Source organism: Nicotiana tabacum, chromosome 13, assembly GCF_000715075.1.
Source record: "Nicotiana tabacum cultivar K326 chromosome 13, ASM71507v2, whole genome shotgun sequence".
In the NCBI taxonomy this organism is placed as follows: domain Eukaryota; kingdom Viridiplantae; phylum Streptophyta; class Magnoliopsida; order Solanales; family Solanaceae; genus Nicotiana; species Nicotiana tabacum.
In genome coordinates, this window is record NC_134092.1 from 13,680,502 (window position 1) to 13,687,513 (window position 7,012).

Genomic DNA, 7,012 nt, shown 5'->3' on the forward strand with positions numbered 1-7,012 from the left:
AATTAATAACTCTTGATTGTAATAAAAATACTCCAATAAATACCATATTCAATAAAAAATTATTAGGCAACAAAGCATACAATGATTACAATTTATTCAGGAAACAAGTAATGACAAGTAGCAATTAATTATGGAAAATCAGGGAGAAAGTAGGCAATTTCATATTTAATATGTTAAATGTCAAGTAGTAATTAGGACACAAAAATCAAAAAAGCATCTAGCAATTATAACATGAAATCAAGAATTAATATTTAGCAAGGAATATGAGAGAAACAATTAATATAGTAATTAATTCATGATAAAAAAAAATAGTTTATGATTTCCAGATAATTATACAAATAATCAATTTGATGACGTATAGGCACTCGTCACCTTGCCTATACATCGTTACACATGAAATTCACGTAACAAATAATTCAAGGGTTCTATTCGCTCAAGTCAAGGTTAACCATGGCACTTACCTCGCTTTGCAACCAAATTCAAGATTTCAATAAACTTTTGCCTCGCGAATTGGTGTCCGAAAGTTTCAAATTTAGTCATAAACAATTCAATAAACTCAACACGGATCGTAGGAATAAATTCTATATGATATTACTAATCTTCCGAATAAAAATTCGAAATTCATCTCAAAATTCAACAGTTGGACCCACGTCTCGAATCTCAAAAAACGCATAAAATTCTAACACCCAATCTGAGACGAGTCCAACCATACAAATATTATCAAATTCCGACATCGGATTGCCTTTCAAATCTTCCTTTTTATATTTTTGGAAGGTTTTATAAAAATTTTATTTTTCTTCCATTAATTCACGAATTCATGATGTAATTAAGTATGGAATCATGGAATATAATTAATCTAAGATAAGGAACACTTACCCCAATGTTTTCCCTTGAAAATCTCTGAAAAATCGCGTTCCATTTTTAGAACTTAAATCTGATGCCCAGTCATTTACCCTATGCAATCGCGGCCAACTCCCGCGATCGCGAAGACAAAATATTTCCAGCATTTTTTTACTCTATGCGATCGCGGCCATTCGCCCGCAATCGCGAAGAACAAATATTTTCCAACAGCCTTCTCCAACTCTTCTGGACAGCTTCTAGTATAATGATCATAACATTTTGTACCAAACTCTGAATAACAAATGATTTAACTTTATGAAATCTAGACACCAAGATCTACAACTTTCATGCTTTGTTCATCTTCCAATTCCTTATAGATTTCGAGATATAAGCTGTCAAAATTAGTCCTATACAACACAAATTTCTTCTTCGCGATTTCCAAATATCTTCCTGGACAGCCTATAGTATACCAATTATAACGTTTCGTATACAACTTCAAATGCCAAATTGTTTAATTTTCTCAAAACTAAACACAAAGGTCTACAACTTTTATTTTTGGATCATCTCCAAATTTTTTATAGATTGCAAAATATAAGTTTCCAAAGTCGGATCACTGCAGCAAAAAATTTCCTGTACACGATCGCATAGGGTAAATGACTAGTCAAGAGACAGTATAAATCTGTTGCCTAGTCTTTTAAATTCTATGTACATGGAGAAGAAGGACGAAGAGAATTTTTCAATCCTCAATCCTAGACAGAGCAATAACTTCTGTTTTTAGGAAAGAGAAAATAAAAGTTATGAGAAAAACTGTTCCTAACTTTTTTATTTTTTAACGTTACCTGATGCTAACTTTTCTCTAGCTAATAACTTCTCCCACTCTTTTCTTATTTAACGCCTCATGGTCAGCTCACATGAGGCGACACATGATCCAATATCCAACAAATGTTAAAGAGGGAATACGTAAGATATATAGATGACTTGTTCGTTGTAAACATAATATCGAGTTCGAGTCCAATTATCTGACTGTTGTACATAGAAAAGGAAAGAAAAATGCAAATATACCTCACACATAGTTGTTCAAAAAATTTCTTAGTTACTTAGACCGGATGAGTCCTAGCAAAAGAATAATTAAGTCATAATTCATTGATCAATTGTATCTTTAATTTAGTCATTCATCAAATGCAACCACAAATGCTTTTAAACCTTTAGCTGTACAGGAAAAGAAGAAGGATTATAACGTGGTGTTCTTAGGTAATAATATGTGTCGTTGTCCACATCAATAGTTTAATTGTTGGTGTTTTGGACAAAGAAAATGACGGAAAATTGCTAGTAATGATCAATGTTTTAAAAGGCGGGGTGTGAAGCTAGGCGTTTTACCTCTGACGGGGCGAGGCTTAAACCTTGAGACATGGGGCGTAAGTCCCACAGATCTTTAAATTTTATAATTATAAGAATTTTAAGATAGTATAAAATAAAAAATAATTATAAAAATTACATTAAAATCACAAAATTATAGCAAATATTCTATTTAAAATATTTATGAATTATAATTCAACTATGAATAATACGAAAAGTATGACATATATCATAATATGCAAATTATTTGCAACGTCATTACAACTCAAACATCAAAAGTTGTAATGACCCAACTGGTCATTTTGACTTTTAAAGCCATGTTCCCCTAAATAAAACTTTCTGTATGTATTTTTGTTAATTTATGACTTGCGGGGATGGTTGGTTCTGGAATTGGGAGTGTTCGGGTTGAAATCAGAACACTTGGTTCCTTAAGTTGGTCTTAGAATGCTAAGTTTGACTTCGGTCAATATTTTGAGAAAACGACCCCGGAATCGGGATTTGATGATTCCAATAGCTCCGTATGGTGATTTTGGATTTAGGAGCTTATTCGAAATTTTATTTGGAAGTCCGTAGTTAAAATAAGCTTGAAATGGCTAAAACAGGAATTTAAGTTTAGAAGTTTGACCGGGGAGTTGAATTTTTGATATCGGGGTCGGAATCCAGTTCCAAAAATTTTTATAGCTCCGTTATGTCATTTATGACCTGTGTGCAAATTTTGAGGTCAATCGGACATGATTTGATAGGTTTCGGTACCGAATGTAGAAGTTGGAAATCATAAGTTTCATTAAACTTGAATTGGAGGATGATTCGTGGTTTTAGCATTATTTGGTGTGATTTTGAGGGTTCAACTAAGTTCGTATGATATTTTGGGACTTGTTGGTATATTTGGTTGAGGTCCCGAGAGGCTTGGGTGAGTTTCGGACGGCTAACAGATCACTTTTGGCCTTTGGGTGACTGTTGATAGCTACTGGTATTTTTCTTCTGATTTCCTTATACGTGATCGCGTAAGTTTGTCAGCGATCGCGTAGTGTAAATTGGGCAGAGGTCACTTTGTTCTACGCAATCGTGTGAGATAGTTTGCGATCGCGTAGGTTTGTTTGAGGCAGTGATATTTTTCTTCTTCGCGATCACGTGAATAGGGATGCGATCGCGTAGGTGTGGGAATTTGATATTCGCGACCGCGTGGAGGAGGTCGCGTTCGCGTAGTGTACGTGGAACAGCAAGGAAGGCCACGCGTTTGTGCTTCACGATCGCATGAAATGGTTTGCGATCGCGTAGGCCTGTAGGTTTGAACTTCGCGATTGCGTGGGATAGTTTGCGATCGCGTAGGGTTATTTTCTGGGCAGTGAAAACTTGTGATATGCGATCGCGTGAGGAGGTTCACGATTGCGTAGAAGAAATCACTGGGCAAAGAGTTTAAGTTCTGAGGCGATTTTTGAGAGATTTTCAGAGAAAATATCGGGGTAAGTGTTATTAACTCAATATTGGTTAAATTACCTGAATTCATCACTGATTTTATCATTTAATTGGCGAATTAAGTTGGAAAAGTTTGAAAACCCTCTTGGATAGATTTGAGGATTTGAGGGCCGAATTGCTATTGGAATTTAGTAATTTTGGTACGGGTAGACTCGTGGTTGAATGAGCGTTAATATTTAGTAACTTTTCCCGGATTCCGAGATATGGGCCCCACGGATGAATTTTGAATTATTTTCGAATTTTTATTAAAAAATATAGTATTTTCTTATGAAATTGATTCCTATTATTTTTAGTGATTGTATCGAATTATTTTGGCTAGATTCGAGCCAGACAGAGTTGGATAATCATGGAAAAGGCCTTCTAGTAGATTAAATTGGAGCAAGTTGAAGTAAGTTTCTTGTCTAATCTTGTGAGAAAAATTACCCCATAGGTAATTAAATTAATAATTGTTGCTAATTGTGGAGGCTATGTACGCAAGAGGTGACGAGAGTCCGTGCGTAGCAACTATTAATGCTAAAGTCCGGGTAGTTTAGGACTCAAAGCATGAATTACTTGTGTAAATTATATCCGTTATTTAATTAAATTATTTGGTATATATTGTGAATTGTTAGAGAAATTATTTAAAGGTGAAAATCTCATATGCTTAATTTTTTGTTTAACTTAATTAATTGTTAAAGAAATTGTCCATCCTCTCGAGTTGATCTTATAATAAATATACTCTCCTTCCGGAGGTACATAAGATAATGACCTCCTTTCTTCTGGAGCGGGCCGAACGCCTCGGCAGGATAGATGCATCTATGGATCGCACCGCACGTCCCTCGGCAGTGTACACGATACTCTGGATCGGGCCGTACGACCTCGGCAGAAATCGTACCTAATAATAATAATTATACGATACCTTGGCATTTCAATTACAGCTTGTGAACTTAATTAATAGTTTGAAAATTATTGCATTTGAATGAAGTTAAATATTTCTACTGGTTAAATAAATTATTGTTAACTCTGTGAATCATGATGATTTAAATATTCTAGTTTTATTTCAATTATTATTATTGACCCTTAGTGAGTATCAAAGTCGGTCATCTCGTCTCTACCACTTCGAGATTATGCTTGATACTTACAGGGTACACTTTGTTTACGTACTCATACTACACTTGCTGCACTTTTTGTGCAGGATATGAGGCAGGTACTAGTGGAGGACCTATCATCTTACACCCACGTTATCCAGAGGCGTAGTGGTGCGCTGCCTTTCTGAGTCGTTATGCAGCTACCAGTGTCTCTTCTTGTAATTACATTCTGTCTATTTTATTTCAGACAATATTTGAAGTTTTGTATAATCTACTAGATGCTCATATACTTGTGACACCAGGTCTTGGGACACACACATTGGTATAATTTGGAATTTGTATTATTTTTTGGATTTAAATTAATCGATATCTTTTCTATTTTGTTTAATATTGCTAGTAAAGTAATAAAATTATTTAGAAAATTATTCTGAAAATAATTGATATATGTTTAATTTATTTGTTGGCTTGCCTAGCTGTAGTGTTAGGCGCCATCACGACCTATAGGTGGAATTAGGTTGTGACAACATGGTATCAGAGTATTAGGTTCACGTAGGTCTCACAAGTTATGAGCAGGCCTAATAGAGTCTTGCGGATTGGTACGGAGATGTCTGTACTTATCTTCGAGAGGCTATAGGGTGTTAGAAAACTACCTTTCTTCATATTCCATCGTGCAATTAATGTTGTACTAAATATCCTTCTCTTATTCTCTCATAGATGGTGAGAACGCGCTCTAATGAGGTTCCAGACCAGGGAAGAGCTACTCCATCAGTTGCTAGAGGCCGAGGCAGAGGCCGAGGGAGGTCTCCAGTCCGTGGTAGGGGGCGAGGACGTCCCAGGACCGTTCTAGTTATCCGCCAGTGGGTCCAGCAGAGAATCCCATTGTTGAGGAACAAGGTGAGGTGCATGTGGCAGAGCCAGCTCCGGTGGATTTCACATCTGCACCGGGATTTTAAGATGTCATGGGTCGTATGCTGCGGTTCATGGACAATATGACTCAGACCGGTTTATTTCCGGCAGATCCGACCACATCTCAGGCGGGCGAGTAAGTACAGACCCCTACCGCACAGGCTCATGAGCAGGAAGCTGTTGTATATCAGACCCAGGGTGCACTACCCGTGAGTGGAGCCCAGCCAGTGGCAGCAGCTACACCTGAGCCCAGGCCAGCTGCAGCCTCTGATCCACAGAAACTATTGGACAAATGAACTAGACTACATCCTCCTGTCTTTGAGGGTGAGTGACATGAGGATCCCCAGGATTTCATTAATCGATGCAAGGATAGACTGTATAACATGAGGATATTGGAGTCTCATGGGGTTGACTTTGCTACTTTTCAGCTAGAGGGCAGAGCCCGTAGATGGTGGAAGTCTTATGTTCTTGGCAGACCAGCAGATTCTCGTCCCATGACTTAGGACAGGTTCACCCATATCTTCCTGGACAGGTATATACTACCCTCCAGAGGGAAGAGTTGCGGTTTCAGTTTGAACAACTCCAGCAGGGTCAGATGTCAGTGACCGATTATGAGGTGAGGTTCTGTGAGTTATCTCGCCATGCACATATGATACTCCCTACTGAGGCGGAGAGAGTGCGGAGTTTTGTTGCGGGTTTACTTACTGGCATTTACGCCACTATGGCCCGAGAGGTTGAGATGGGTACTTTTTATGAGCTAGTCATGGAGATAGCCCGGAGGAATGAGGGTGTGCGTCAGCGTAGCCGAGAGCAAGTTACTAGATATAAGCGGTTTAGGTATTCTGGAGAGTTCAGAGGTGCTCCATCTGGAGGGCAGAGGCCAGTTCGTAAGAGGGCAGTCCAGCATGCCCCCATATCCAGCACCACCACCTCCTCGGGGTCCTCCAGTGCGACCTTATTTCAGTGCTATACTAGAGAGTTCTTATCGCCCACCAGTTATTCAAGGTTCTTCCAGTGAGTATTTAGGTCACCAGGGCCAGATTCTTAGTCAGCAGCCCATTGTACCGAAGAGTTGTTACGAGTACGGGGATCCCAGTCACAAACCAAAATTCTTCCCCAAGCTTCGGGGTAGACCAGTGCAGCAGGGTTAGCAGCCTATGATTACCGCACCAGTTGCTCCACCAGTCGTCTGACCACCAAGAGGTGGAGGACAAGTGGGTAGGGGCTGTCCTAGAGGTAGAGGTCAGTCAGGCGGAGGCCAGCCAGTTGGCGCTCCATCTCGGTTCTATGCTTTTCCGGCCAGACCGAATGCAGAGGCCTCAGATGTCATGATTACAGGTATTATTTCTGTTTGCGGCAAAGATGCC